This window comes from Nicotiana attenuata, unplaced genomic scaffold (genome assembly GCF_001879085.1).
Source record: "Nicotiana attenuata strain UT unplaced genomic scaffold, NIATTr2, whole genome shotgun sequence".
Classification (NCBI taxonomy): Eukaryota; Viridiplantae; Streptophyta; class Magnoliopsida; order Solanales; family Solanaceae; genus Nicotiana; species Nicotiana attenuata.
Genome location: NW_017671766.1, coordinates 100543 through 115943, shown reverse-complemented (window position 1 = coordinate 115943; position 15401 = coordinate 100543). Strand labels below are relative to the sequence as shown.

General features: G+C 36.8%; 1 long non-coding RNA gene across 1 annotated transcript; it reads left to right on the top strand.

Moving 5' to 3' along the window:
* The first annotated feature begins 521 nt into the window (after positions 1 to 521).
* Positions 522 to 5235, top strand: LOC109210103. The gene is made up of 2 exons (XR_002065486.1): positions 522 to 917; positions 4922 to 5235. It is a non-coding gene; the product is annotated as an uncharacterized LOC109210103 (long non-coding RNA).
* Positions 5236 to 15401: the final 10166 nt, after the last annotated feature.

The following is a 15401-nucleotide window of genomic DNA, read 5'->3' as shown; positions in this document are numbered from 1 at the left end:
CTCCTCAATACGAGTAGACACTACCGCTTTACTCTTGGTGTAAACACGTGATTTTTGCCCTACATGATATACTCCTACAGAATTCCCAAAATTAGATTTTTTTCTTTAATTATTTGCCATTTTTAGGAATTTTTATAGAATTTTATTAATTTTTGGCATTTTTCTCGCATGTTTAATTTTATTTAAATCATGAAAAAATACCAAAAGTATCATGCATGGCATTAAGGATTTGTTTTTTACATTGTAGAATTAATCAGTGATTATTTGCTTTATAAAAATCCGAAAATCACAAAAAATGCTTCATTTTTACACTTTTTCCTATTATTGATTTTTTTTGTCTTTTAATTTAGGATTAAATAACTTTTATAATTTTTGTAATTAGTTAATTAGTTTAATTTCGTATTTTTAGATAACCTAGGATTTTAATTTTAGGATTTTTTTTTAATTAAAGAAAAAGAAAAAGAAAAGATAAGAAAAAGAATTTGAAGAAAAGTTTTAATTGGATTTGAGCAGCACCTAATCCCTGCACTTTGGAGGACCTAGAAGACCTTAGCTCCCCCTCCAACAACAGGGCAGCTTTCCTTTTTTCAGCTTCTTCTGATTCTTCTTCATCTCCTGCAAAAACCAGGAGTAAAGGGCGCACCTGCTTCTCCAATCCATCTTCTCTTCACGCTCCTTCACTCACTGATAACCCACACCTTCTGAATCAAAATCCCAGGGTCTACGATACTAAGAATGTAACAAAAGAGAGGATAAAAAGGGCTTCATCCATGCTTGAAGTTTGCTGTCTTCTTCTTTCATATTTCTGGGTTCAATAACGTTTTCTTGAAGTTTTGTTGCTGTTCGTTGCTTAGTCTGCTAACCTCCGCTTCTCTGGCCCCTTTAAATGGTATTTTTTAGCTGTTTTCTGCAACCAGGTATTGAATCATGAATTTAAGTCACTGATTTGTCAAAATTTTGAGTTCTGTTGGTTTGTAATGAAGCGTGAATCATTATTTTAACATGTGTTTGATTTGCTTCATGACTTTGTTTGCTTGGCTTGAATACGAGTTTACTGCTGCAATCATTTTAGTAGATTTGGTCCCTAGAATGATGAATTGAATACGTGTTTAGCCTATAATACAACAAATGTTTAGTGATTTGATTTTCTATCGTTAGTAGTGCAGATATTAAAAATTAAATTGGATATTGCTTACTACTGAATCTGTTCATTCTTCCTAGTTATAAAATAACTCGTCATTCAATTCGTCTTCTCTGAAGCATTTGATCAATTTTTAAAATTAGTATTTCCTCACCACTGTTTCTCACATCCAATTTGATTACTAACTAACCTATGAGTTATCAGTAACCAACTAACGAAGTGGAAAGGGTATGGTATATGGAGTGTGTCAAATTTGAGAGGTAGGATCTTACTTCATTTCAGATTAGTTTGGTCACATATTGATTTTGGAGTGATATGTTTGTGTAAAGACATTTTGAAATCATGTTGAGGCCTTACATTAGGCTCATGGACGCTTTACAGCAGACTTGCGTTTTAGTATTTGATTGATTCTTCTGAAGGCATTAATAAGCATTTCATTTTCCATTAATTTATGAGCTACTAATCTAGGGTGTAAAGTATTTGGTTAATCCACGGATTAGTTTGTATTCTGGAATGGTAATTGAATTTTCCTTTTCATACTCAATTCTGCTTGACCTTCCCGTTGACCTAAAAAAAAGAAAATAATTCAAGAACATCGTAGTCTGCTTTAGTTAAGTTATAAATCCTTAGGAATAATTTGAGGCGCGCCGTGCCAAATAAAATCATAAATTGCGTGGCCCTCTTTAATTGCTTTATTAAAAATATTTTAGAAATTCGGGATGTGCCATTTAGCGAATTTTCATGGCCTCCCGCAAAGTTAACAAGACGCTAGCCACTTTAGGCGCGCTTTTTAATAATTTTACCTTCTTAACTACGGGTGTGCATTTCATGCGACCCAAATCCAAATCCCAAAACGTTGAATAAAAGGTGTCAAGGATCCGGGTGCATTTCATGTGACGTGATCCAAAAACACGCTCTTAAACGACGTTCACTTTCATAAAAACTAATTAAAAGCGGTTAAACAATTCTAAAATTGCAATAGGATAACATGTATTAAAATCAGACTTTAGCCAAATATAGCAGTTGAGCGACCGTGCTAGAACCACGGAACTCGAGAGTGCCTAACCCCTTCTCCCGGGTTAACAGAATTCCTTACCCGGATTTTTGGTTCGCGACTGTTAAACAGAGTCAAACCCTTTCCTCGATTCGGGATTCAAACCGGTGACTTGGGACACCATAAATCTCCCAAGTGGCGACTCTGAACTTCTTAATAAACGAATCCCGTTTCGATTGTCCTTTAATTGGAAAAACTCCTTTATTATACCCTTCGCGGGGTGTAGTAAGTGAAAAAGGAGGTGTGACACTTGGTCGATCGAGAAGATGAAGAAACTTTTTCTTTTTGGGGAACCTATTTAGATGTCTTAGCCATTATAATGCAGAAATTCAAGAAAATGGAGAATGTTGATAATGAAACAAGAGCTAATAGAAGAGAAGGGAGAATTCAGAGAAATTGAAAGAGCTAATGAGACTTTGAGAACAATATGAGAATAAAGTTTGCAAGATTGTGAAGTTGATCTATTTATAGAGGTCATTTAAGCGTACTAAGGAAGCCAAAAAGCCGACCGTCTTTCTCCTCCAATTAATGACTTTGGGAACCACACGAAAAGAAACCTTTCGATCACTTCACTGCTGACATCACGAGATTGGAATCAGGATCAAGGCGTCGAAGATTAATTCGTTTCTTATCGATTTATTTCGAGTTCAGGCAAGTGCTCATTCGACTACTAAGCCCAAGGGCTACCCGAGTTTGAGAAATTTCTCACTCGGGGACTATAAAAAAGCCTAAGGGCTGACTTTATTTCGAGTTCAAGCAAGTGCTCACTCGACTACTAAGCCCAAGGGCTACCCAAGTTTGAGAAAATTCTCACTTGGGGATTATGTACAAAGCCTAAGGGCTAACTTTATTTCAAATTCGAGACCTTGCTCTCACTCAACTCGGACTCGGGAGTCCCGATATCCCGAGCTCGCATCAAATTAATTCAAGCTTAGCTCGAGGATTAACAAAAACCTTAAGGGGTATTATGTTGATCGATTAAAAACCTAAGGGTTTATTATGTTCTGAGTCCGGCATTCGGACTAATAAAGTTATACAATCAAAAATTTTCACAAGTAAAGACGGATTGGAATTCAAACGAGCCAAAAATGAGACAAAGAGATCCTTTTATATTTCCAAGAGATGGTTACAAAATATATTTACAACATCCACGAAGAGTCCTTACACAGGAACAAAAAAGCAAAAAACAAAAGCCAAGAACCTAATCTACTTTTAGGGCTACGACCTCGAGAGCGGCATCTCCGGGAACCTCCTTCCCGGGAACCCCATTTTGATCTTTGGAAATGTTTGTGTGCTTGAAGAAATATAGGGCAGAAAACTCTCAATAAATGTAACTATATATCCAGCAGCTGGGGTTGAGCATTCGGTTGAAATTTTGGGCCATAATCCGTTAAAAAAGAGCAGCAAAAGAAAAAGACCGGAAGGGAAGACAAGAAGATATAGTTTCACCTTTTATCACAAGAAAAACCAAAGAAGGTTGCAAGATGCACGAGCAACGATCCAAGAATATTCATCCTTGGGACACTGTACCGGTGTGGGATGCATAAGTTAGTAGATGATAGTGCCACCTCACTCCAAGGAAAGCAAATGGAATGAAGTGCCACACCAGGTTGAAGTTAAGAGAGATGAGCGACAGGGTGAAGTTTGCACATTTTCTGATGCGGGAAGGATTCTGCGCCCTTCTCTCGTTGTTTCGAGTTAAAGCTTTGAAAGGGGGAACCTTGGCGTAACTGGTAAAGTTGCTGCCATGCGACCAGGAGGTCACAAGTTCGAACCATGGAAACAGATGATTAGAGAAAGAAATAAAGAAGGGAAAGAATCAGAATAAATGAAGATGAATTGAATACATTTCTTTGTTCAACGGAGTAGCCTCATATTTATAGAAAGACGACGACAGCTCGGCGGCGCTAGTGGCCGACAGTACTGGCGCGCATTTGATATTTTGGGGAAGCGTGTCGACATGACATTTCCAGTCACTTCGAGCGCCTACATCAAGGGCATGACGTCATCATAAAAGGCTCGAGAAAATCGAGGCTCAAATCGTTTCTTATCATCTTATTCTAAGAAACGCGGGGACTATCTGTATACGGTCAAAATCAGAGGCCTCCGATTTATAGGCTTGAGGGTCCGTCATAGGCCCGAGTTCGGGTGAAGTCGAGTTCGACACCGGTGGACCAGAGTCGAGCTCGAAGACAGAGTGCAATGCCCGGAGATAGGAGCACGAGGAATACCGGGGCCAAGTATGCTCGACCCCAAAATAGTGCCGTTATGAATCTGTAACAGTATGAGCTAGATTCCTGCCACGTCCCCAAGATCATGGCGCAAATCCTAGAATAGGATTGTACGATTCCGTACTAGGCGGTTAGACAGCTGTATCAGGAATATTCCTTACTCTAAATAGAAATATTCCATATTTAAGGTTCCCCTATTATATAAAGGGAACCCCAATCATTTGTAACATCACATAATCACTGAAAAAAGAATGTACTCTCTACTTTTTGCCTTTTGTCAGCATTGTCCTTTAAGCTCTACTGCTCTTGCTTTACTTTTCTTACTTCATTGCTTTTGACCCTTCTCGAGGTCACTACTGCTAAGTAAATTGGTTTGATTCACTTATCTCTTTCATTTTTACTTCATATTTCTTGATTAGTAATTGGTATTGAACTAAATCACATATCTTTGAAACCACAAATCAAATTTAATTGTTAATTACTCGTATTTTCGAGGTAATCAACCATCGGCTCAAGAGAAAAGAGAGATACTCACATATGGGATGTATCAGAAAATTGCTTTACTGGATATTTTGAACAGCAGTGCAATACAAATGAAGCTAGCAGGGGTTCTTAGAAATGCGGAGATATAAGATGATGATGATTCTGTTTACTAACGTTATTTTCTGATCTAGAATTTCAGTTAGGATGTTTTAATTGTGAAATTATTATGTTGTGCCATTCGTCAGATACGTCACTATAATTATAGCAGTATTTGTTTAAACTGTCAAAACTTATCTACACAATCAGAGGCGGACCCAAGATTTAAGCCTTATGGGGCACCATTGTTTTTAGTATGCCAATCACCAAAAATAAAGTTCGGGTGTAACTCTTTGAAATGACTATGATAATTTATCATCAAAATAAAAACATCAATATTATCAAATACCATTAACTTGATACTAATACAACAAAAGTATATTGTCCACTCATAGTTGAACTCGACGCGTTTATATTTTGAAAACGGTCAATAATAGCATCATTGCTTATATTTACAAACACTTCCTTCTCAAAGTAACAAACTAAACAATCATTTAAAAATGCATCACCAATACTACTACCAAATATCATGTTTTGCAGAAAATAAATATACTTCATCCATCAATGGTTCCCATCCTTTATCTCTCATTTCTTGCAACCTTTCCTTTGTGATATCAAGAAATACCATGGCATTGACAATATCTTGATCTTTCTTCTGTAATGCTTTGCTCAACTCGTTTGACATTATCAACTCTTTCAACATTAAGTGAAGCAAGAAAATAAATTCAAATGCTTTAATTTTACTCGAAAAAGCTTCTGCTTGCAACCTATCATTAACATCACCTTCACATTCAATCACCCCAAGCACATGAACAATAAAAGAAAATAAAATAACAAAGTTATCCAATGTTTTACAATGTGATCCCCAACGAGTGTCACCTGGCCTTTGAAGCCCCCGCTCTTGATTTAATCATTTCCCACTTTGAACTTCACCACTCTCTAACAATTGCTCCAACAATTCTGCTTGATGATCCCGAAGTTGATCTCTACGCTTAAAAGAAACTCCAATTATATTCAACACGTTAGTAACAATAGCAAAGAAAGTCTCAACCTCCTAGTGTTTTTTAGCAACAGCTACAAGCGTCAATTGTAATTGATGTGCAAAACAATAAACAGAAGCTGCCCATGGAGTTTCTTGCAAAGTTAAAGCTTTAAGGCCATTCATCTTTCCCTGCATATTACTAGCCCCATCATAGCCTTGTCCACGTATTTTGGATGGACTTAACGAGTGTTTCATTAGCAAAGAAAGTACTGCTTCTTTCAACGACTTTGTAGATGTATCACTAACACGAACAAGACTAATAAATGGCTCGTTCACTTGGCCTTTTTTGTCAACATACCGCAAAGCAAAGGCCATTTATTCATGGTGTGAAATATCCTTGGACTCATCAACTAATATCCCAAAATAATCTCCATCCAAGTCATCAATTATAGCTTTCACGGTCTCTTGTGCACAAGCACTCACAATATCCTTTTGAATTTTTGGCGAAGTCATCATATCATTTTTTGGAGCATGTTTTGGGTTTAGAAGAAATAACCTGATGTCAAAGAGAGAGAAAAGGGAGTAGGCTTGTATTTTTAACCTATGAAATTTGTTTTGGGTTTAGAAGAAATAACCTGATGTCAAAGAGAGAGAAAAAGGAGTAGGCGTGTATTTTTAAACTTTGAACGGAATTAAGATTCAATTAAAGGTCTGACCGAATGAGACCCAATCAAAAAAAAAATTGATTGTTGGACTAGAGTTTCAAACCTGGGTCTTGAAGTAAATGAGAGCAAGAATTTCAATAACACTGTTTGAATATTCTTTGTAAGTAGATACATGAATTAGCTTGAGTCTTGCTAGGCACTGTCCTAAGAAACTATTTCAGTAATGTGAAATATTTCCCCAGAATTAAACAAGCCCGTCTCTATTTGATTTAGAGGATACAAGAATCAGCAAAATATTTATATTACAATAATCCAACAAGATTTAAAAAGAGAATAGGACAAAGAAAATTTATAAGAAAAATTGTAAATAAGAGAAGCTAAGAGAGAAAGAGAAGAAGGCTAAGTAGAAAAGCACTTCTGATGGGATGATTATTGTGCGGCCAAATGATGGCTATTTATACTTGAAATTGCATGTAAATTTGTAGTGCATGGAAAGCAAGTGGCTAATCAAGTTTGCCACTTGGCATAGTCTTCTAGAAGGCTAAGACAGTTGCCTTTACAATATTGCCACAATCCCCCACTATTTTAAAGACCCAAAAATAAACTTGTTGGATTTGTATGGTCCAAATGTAATAGGTTTGGTGTCTTCTGGACTATAAACCAAACTTAGATCAATAAAATTTAACTCACAGAATTACTGGTGAAATATAATATTTCTATGAACCAATAACTCTTATTGTAAGTCAGAGATTTTATCAATCACATTTTGACCCCCGGTAATTTTGCTGTTCAACGCGATTTTGCGCCCAGTAGACCATGCGCGTGCCTGGTTATTCATGAGAGCTTTAGAGACTCGGCCAAAATCTCATAGGAGCGGCCCACTCCACTCTCCTATAGGTGAATTTATCAAATGTATATTGCTTTTAAATACACCATCCATAAGGACTATGAATTTCATTAAGAGTTATAACTCAGGCTCCCAATTAGTAGCAGTTAAGCACTCTCTTTTAGTACTTCAGTGCCAATATTGACTTGTTATTACCCATATGAACCTACTTCATGGGATCTCCAATCACATAGGTTGGGTTACCATCTCTATTGAAAACATGTCGGCCTTAACCTCATCTCTTTTGTGGTTTTAAGAATTAATTTTCTTCCCACAGGTTTAGTCAGAGGATCGGCCAAATTAACTTCCGACTTCACATAATCAATAAAAATTATTCCATCTCTCGGCAGCTGCTTTATGACATCATGTCTCAATTTCATGTGTCTACTTTTACAATTATAAGATTTATTCTTTGCTATAGCTATTGCCGACTGGCAATCACAATGTATAGACACAGGAGGCAATACGTCCTTTATCAAAGGGATATTAGCTAAGAAGTTTCTTAGCCACTCAGCCTCAGAACCAGCTAATTCCAGAGTTACAAACTCTTATTCCATAGTCGATCTAGCAATGATCGTCTATTTAGCTAATTTCCAAGATATTGCACCACCACCAAGGGTGAATACATAACCACTAATGGATTTTGTCTCATCTGAATCGGAGATCCAGTTTGCATCACTGAACCCTTCTAAAGTAGAAGGAAATCTACTATATAGGATACCATAATTCATGGTTCCTCTCAAATATTTCATTAGTCTATCTAATGCAGACCAATGCTCTCTGTTGGGATTATGAGTATATCTGCTCAGTCTACACACGTCATAGGCTATATCAAGGCCTTGTAAAATTTATTAAATGCATTAGACTCTCAATAATTTGAGCATATTTAGACTGAGCAACTGAGTCACCATTATTATTTTTCAACTTAGAGTTAGCATCAAAAGGAGAGCTCACAGATGTGACATTAAAATATTCAAACTTCTTAAAAAGTCTCTCAACATAATGTTCTTGTGACAACATTATGTCATTTTCACTCCTCATAACTTTAACTCCCAATAGCAAATTTACTTCACCCGGATCTTTCATATCAAAATTAGCAGACATAAATAATTTAGTACTTTGCACAATATTTAAACTTGTACAAAATATAAGCATGTCATCAACATACATACATATTATCACATAATCATTGTCTACCACTTTAATATAAACACATTTATCCACCTCAACTGAAGAAAAATCGTCTCTCAGTAAGACTTGCTCAAATTTCTCATATCACTGCTTAGAAGCTTGTTTAAGGCCATAAAGATTAATTAATTTACAAAATTTATTTTCTTGTCCAGGAATGACTCAGCCTTCAGGTTGAACCATATAAATCTCTTCTTCTAAATCACCATTTAGAAAAGCAGTTTTCACATCCATTTGGTGGATAAAAAGCTTACAGATTGAAGCTAAGGCGATTAAAACTCGAATAGAAGAAATTCTAGTCACTGGTGCAAATGTATCAAAATAATCTATATTTTATTTTTGAGAAAATTATTTTGCTACTAACCGAGCTTTTTATTTATCTAAAGATCCATCAGGATTAAATTTTCTTTTGAAAATCCATTTACAACCAATAGGTTTTGCACCAGGAGGTAAATCAGTTAAAATCCATGTATTATTTTTCTTAATAGAATCAATTTCAATTTTTATTGCCTCTTTCCAATATTTAGCATCTGAAGAAGATAGAGCTTCAAAATAATTTGATGGTTCATTATCGACTAGAAAAGTCTGAAAACGATTTCCATAAGAAAAATATTCTTTCCTAGGTCTTTTACTCCTTCTCAGTTCCTCATTAGAGGTAATTTCTCTATTTGTTTCAACGAGTGTATGAGAAATTTTATCAGACAGTAGATAAATATATTCAAAGAACTTAGCATTCTTTGTTTCAATTATAGTATTGCAATCAAGCACATCACTTTTCAAAACAAGGAATCTATATGCAGGCACCCCCACACTTTTAAATATTTTAAATTAGGTTTATAACCCTTCTATAATTCATACGGAGTTTTGCCAGTTCTTCTATGTGGTATTCTATTTTGTAAGTGACATGCAAATAAAATAGCTTCACCCCAAATTATCAGGAGCATTAGAACTAACTAACATAGATTTCATCATCTCTTCCAATGTTCTATTTTTTCTTTCAGCTACTCCATTTGACTCAGGTGAATAAGGCGGAGTTACTTCATGAATAATTCCATTATTTTCACAAAATTTATTTAAAGATAAATATTCTCCACCTCTATCTGATCTAATTCTCTTAATTTTTTTACTAAGTTGATTTTCAACCTCAGTTTTATAAGAAATAAAAGCATTAAATGCGTCATCTTTATTTCTAAGCAAATACAACTTAGTATATCTAGAAAAATCATCAATAAAAGTCACATAGTATCTTTTATCACCTCTAGTCATAGTCTGCATCAAGTCGCCTAAATCAGTGTGAATTAAAGATAACAATTCAGTTTCTCTATTTACGGAAAAATAGGTCTTTCTAGTAATTTTAGCTTCAGCACATATTTCACACTTGTTAATATTATTTGAGTCTAAACTAGATATTAATCATACCAACTGCATTTTCTTTATATACGCGACATTAACATGTCCTAGTCTAGCGTGCCACAAAGAAATTGACTCAACCATATAAGCAGAAGAAGATGCATTTTTATTGCTGGTATCAAAAATATTAAGCACAAATAAACCATGGTTACAATATCCATTGCCCACAAAAATATCATTTTTGGTCAATACGACCTCATTATTTTCAAATGAAACCTTCACTCCAACTTTTCCTAATAATCCCACATAAACCAAATTGGTTTGAATATTAGGAACATGCAATACATCACTCAATGCTAGAGTTTTACCAGATTTGAGTTTGAGAAGAATTTTTCTTTTTCCGAGAACACGAGTTGTTCTTGAGTCACCAAGATAAATAGTTTCTTCTACCTCCTCAACTTGGGTGTAAGACAAAAATTCATTTTTTTTTGCACAAATGTGCCTAGTAGCACCAGATTCTATCACCCAATTTCTCACACTGGCCACATTATTTATTTGGAAAATAACCGCAACTATATTATCCGTTTTAGTCAAATTTAATTTTGACTTAGCGAGATTGTCATTTATCCCAATTCTTCTATCGCATTGAGGTGCATTTTTCTCACATACCTCTGTTTTGACATTAGTGTTTGCCAAAGTTATGGATGCACTAACGTATTTGCAACATCATGGATATCTGGCAGGACAGCTGGAATAGTAGCAGCAGAGAAAATACCAAAATTTGTAGCACCATCAAAAATTTCCATAGAAGTATTACTTGGCATAGTTTTTTAGATTGTAGTAATTGAGAGCAAGAATTTCAATAATGAAGGTACAAGAGGGGGGGGGGTGAATTGTAGATAATTAAAGTTAATCGTTAATAAGTTGACTTAAAACTTAAGTAGTCGACTAAATATGGCAATCTTGCAGATATAGTAATTCGAGGTAATAAGCAGAAAGTAAATGCAAAAATTAAAGACACCAGGAATTTTTATACTGGTTCGGATTCAATGTGAATCCTAATCCAGTCCCCTTGGGTTGCAAGGGATTTCTCTTCAAGTGAATAAGTTTTCTTTCGAGTACAGATTTGATGTATGTCGCTCAGTTTCTCTAGCACTCGTTTGATACAATGCCTCACCAGTTGTATGCCCTCTTTCTATCCCTGACTTGTTACACAGCAGATCTATATAGGCTACTATGCTTGTTTGCAGTAGAATGAAGAGAGTTATTTTGGTTTGATCAAAGTATACTAAGGATGGAGTTACACTGCGAATTTATATAAGGATAAATGGTGAAGGCTTGTCAACCCAAGGGTTTTGATCCTTGGAAAGAGTTGATTCTTTCCAAGAATAAAGAACTATCCGTTGCTTCTCTTCAGATCTTTTCCTTCGGCAGATAACGGGTTTGACAGGATTCTTCGTTGATTGTTGGACCTTCCAATCTTGACCGCTGTCCAGATCTTCTAGCTTTAATTGTTCTTCAGTGATTTGATCTGACTCGCTAATCACAGATTGCGTTGATTCTTTATTCCATTATGGCAGATTTGATTTCCCAGAATCATGGAGCTAATCCTGATTTGCTGATGTAGTACTGTTTCTTTCCTTGTACATCGTAAGTATTTCAGGTAGCTTCCCTTCTGAATAATTTCCTTCCATGTTCGACATAGCCGTTCCAATAGTTCCTTTTTACTTCTTTGAACTCCTGCACATGCATATTAATTGCATCATTAAAATATGATCTAACAATCTCCCCCTTTTTGATGATGGCAAAATAATATACATAAATGTAAGGATGTAAACAACAGTTGACTTCCCTGTTTAGTACTAGCCGACTTGGCTCCCCCTCGATGTGTGTAGTCAACTGAACTTGATCTCCCCCTCAATGTGTGAAGTCGACTTGTACCTATATAGTCTTGTCTATGCATGGGCAGCATAGTTGACTTAACCTATTCAAAGAATAAGAAGTACTGTCTATGCATGTAGCATAGTCGACTTAACCTGTATAACAAATAAAGAATACATATGTGGACCCTATGTATGCATAGTTGACTTGAACCTGCACATAAACCGTTAACAATCCAGAAAATATATATTCTCCCCCTTTTTGACATCATCAAAGAGGGATTAGCAAGTATTAGCAAAAATATTATCCACATAAGCAAAAGAAGAGAAAAAAACATCCACAGGCACAGCCCAACCACAGCCAAAATAAGTTTTAAGCAAAAAAATATTGTCTGAAAAACACATCCATCTCAGCGACGCAGAAAGTAAGTAAGAGTGTTGCAGATCGCCTCCTTCAACTGTTCAAAGCTGGTGTTGGCACCAATGCTCATTCCATCCAGCCTGTCGTGCACCTCCTTGAAGGCTTTAACCGCATTCTCCCTTACCCTTTGCACAGCTACCCTGATTTTAGACACATCTGACCCTGTTTCCTTTGAAATAGCGTGAATAGCATCCACAGTCGACTGTGTGGAGGACAGAAGAGTCTTGATGTCTAAGAGTTGGGAGTCAATGGAGCTGAGCTTTTCACTTAGGTTGGCAGGAATGGGAGAGGGAAAAACAGCAGACGAAGGCTTGGTTTCCACAGGAGTTTGCTTTGCATCACTTTCACCCTTCTTAACCCAGGCACCCTTGACATTCACATACCCCATACTCGAGAAGGCTCTAGAGTTGTAGCACTTGTAGACAGGAACAAAGGGGTAGTCTGAAAGCGGAATTTGATGAGCTTCCAGAATGTGGGTGATGGCCATACCGAAAGGAAGACTGGTTGGATATTCAGCACTCTCAATCATAAAATTTATGACCCAGGAGGACAGCTTGATTTTGAGTTTGGAGATGAGACAATAGACAAAGAAGGTGTCCCTTTGAGAGAGGGTTGAGAAGGAACCAGTTCTGGGGAGAAGAGTGGTTGCAACAATGTGGGCAAGAACCCTAGTTTCAAAGCTCACATCACTAGGCCCTAATTGATTGGGAAGAGTTTCAGAGGGATTTTCAGCAATACACTGCTTAGCCTGGTCAAAGGTGATTTCAAAATTCTCAGGCCAGACATTCTTAAAGAGGGTAGGGAAACCAGAGCAGCGACAGAGGAAAAGAGAATCGAACAGACCACAATCAAGAACAATGCGTTTACCAAGAACAAGAGTTTCAAGCCTATCAGGTTTACTAGAGTGAAGATTAGCATAAAACATACGGACAAGGGGTTCATACACTTTAGGCGGAGAAATAGAGAGAAATTTTTCCCACCCTTGATACACGAAAAGATCCTTTACCTTGTAGTTGAGGGACCCCATATCATCAAGATTAACAACTCTTCCATGGGCGATGGGCTTGTCCTTGAGAGAGATAAAGAAATCCCTATTTGGGGTCCCAAAAATTTAGGTCGGAATCGAGTGAGGCAGAGAAATCGAACTTTGATTTCTTTGGAGTGGAAGAGGCAGGAGGATCCTCCATGGGATGCTTACCAGAGGCTTTTTCTCCTAAAAGTTGAGAGTGTTCAGAGTACGCTCCTTAAGAAGAGGCACAACCCTCAGAACGATCAGACCCTAAGTCTACTTGCTCAGGAGGCGCGGAAGAGGGTTTTGCCTTTGATCGGGTACTTTTTCTGGTGGAAGCAGAGGGGTTTTTGGAAGATTTTGCCATGGAAGAAGAGAGGGTTGGTACAAGTTGAAGAAAGAAGGTGGAGATGAAAGGGACCGAAAAAGGATTAACTTAAAGAGAAGATATTTGACGGTTGAGTACAGAAAAGGAAAGAGTGTCAGTCGAAGCGACGTGATGATTGGCTTTCCAACTTCGACTACAAACTGATGGGAAACAGAGTAAAAAGAGAGGGAAAAATTGACTGCGTAATTAATGCACTTTAAAGGAGTAATTATGACAAGTTTTTGAAAAATAACACTTTGGTCCTAATAGTTTTTTGAAAAACAAATGATGCCAAGTAATTTTCTCAAAGAACAAAATCTTTCTTCCAACAATGGTTTAGTAAAAATATCAGCTAATTGGGCAGAAGTGCCAACAAAAGCTAATTCTATGTCACCTTTAAGAACATGATCTCTAATAAAATGATGTTTAATGTCTATATGTTTTGCTCTAGAATGATGCACAGGATGAATTATCACAAAAGATTTGTATAGGTTTGAAGGAAAGTTCATAGTCACCCAATTGATGGGACATCCACAGGAGTTGTGGACAACATTGACCAATGGCAATGTACTCAGCTTCAGTAGTGGACAAGGCGACTAATGCTTGCTTTTTACTGTTCCAGGATATTAAAGCCTTTCCTAGTAATTGACAAGTGCCACTCGTGCTTTTCCTGTCTTCTTTATCACCTGCTAAATCTGCATCTAAGAAACCTTCTAATTGAAATGAGTTAGAGCGAGGATACCATGTGCCAATAAGACATCAAATAATTCTTTTTACAGCAGTTAGATGTGACTCCTTGGGAGCCGACTGAAACCTGGCACATTTACAAACGCTGAACATAATATCTGGTCGACTTGCGGTCAGATACAGTAGTGATCCAATCATTCCTCCGTATTTTGTTTTATCAACTGGAGTACCTTGTTCGTCCTTATCCAAATTTGTAGCCGGACTCATAGGAGTGCCAATTGATTTTGCATTGCTCGTGCCCAATTTTTGGATCAGCTCCTTTGTATATTTAGTTTGACAGATGAAGGTTCCTTCTTCAGATTGATGAATTTGAAGCCCAAGGAAAAATGTGAGTTGACCCATCATGCTCATTTCGAATTCGCTTTGCATGAGGTTTGCAAATTCCTTGCACATAAGAGAGTTAGCACTACCAAAGATAATGTCATCAACATAAAGTTGAATGATAAGATTACCTTCTGTTGATCGTTTAATGAATAGAGTAGTATCAATTTTACCTCTGATGAACCCATGATCAACAAGGAAGGTACTTAACCTATCATACCAAGCACGTGAAGCCTGTTTCAGTTCCTATAGGGCCTTAGTAAGCTTGTACACATGATAAGGGAATTTTGAGTCTTCAAAGCCTGGAGGTTGTTTCACAAAAACCTCCTCTTCGATGAATCCATTCAGAAAAGCGCTTTTGACATCCATTTGAAACAATCTGAATCCCTTAAATGATGGATAAGCTAACAGGATTCGTATAGACTCTAATCGAGCTACTGGGGCAAAGGTTTCATCGTAGTCGACTCCTTCTTGTTGTGAATAGCCTTGAGCAACTAATCTGGCTTTGTTCCTTATGACTTGTCCTTCTTCGTTCAGTTTGTTCCTGAACACCCATTTTTTTCCAATGACGGATACATTT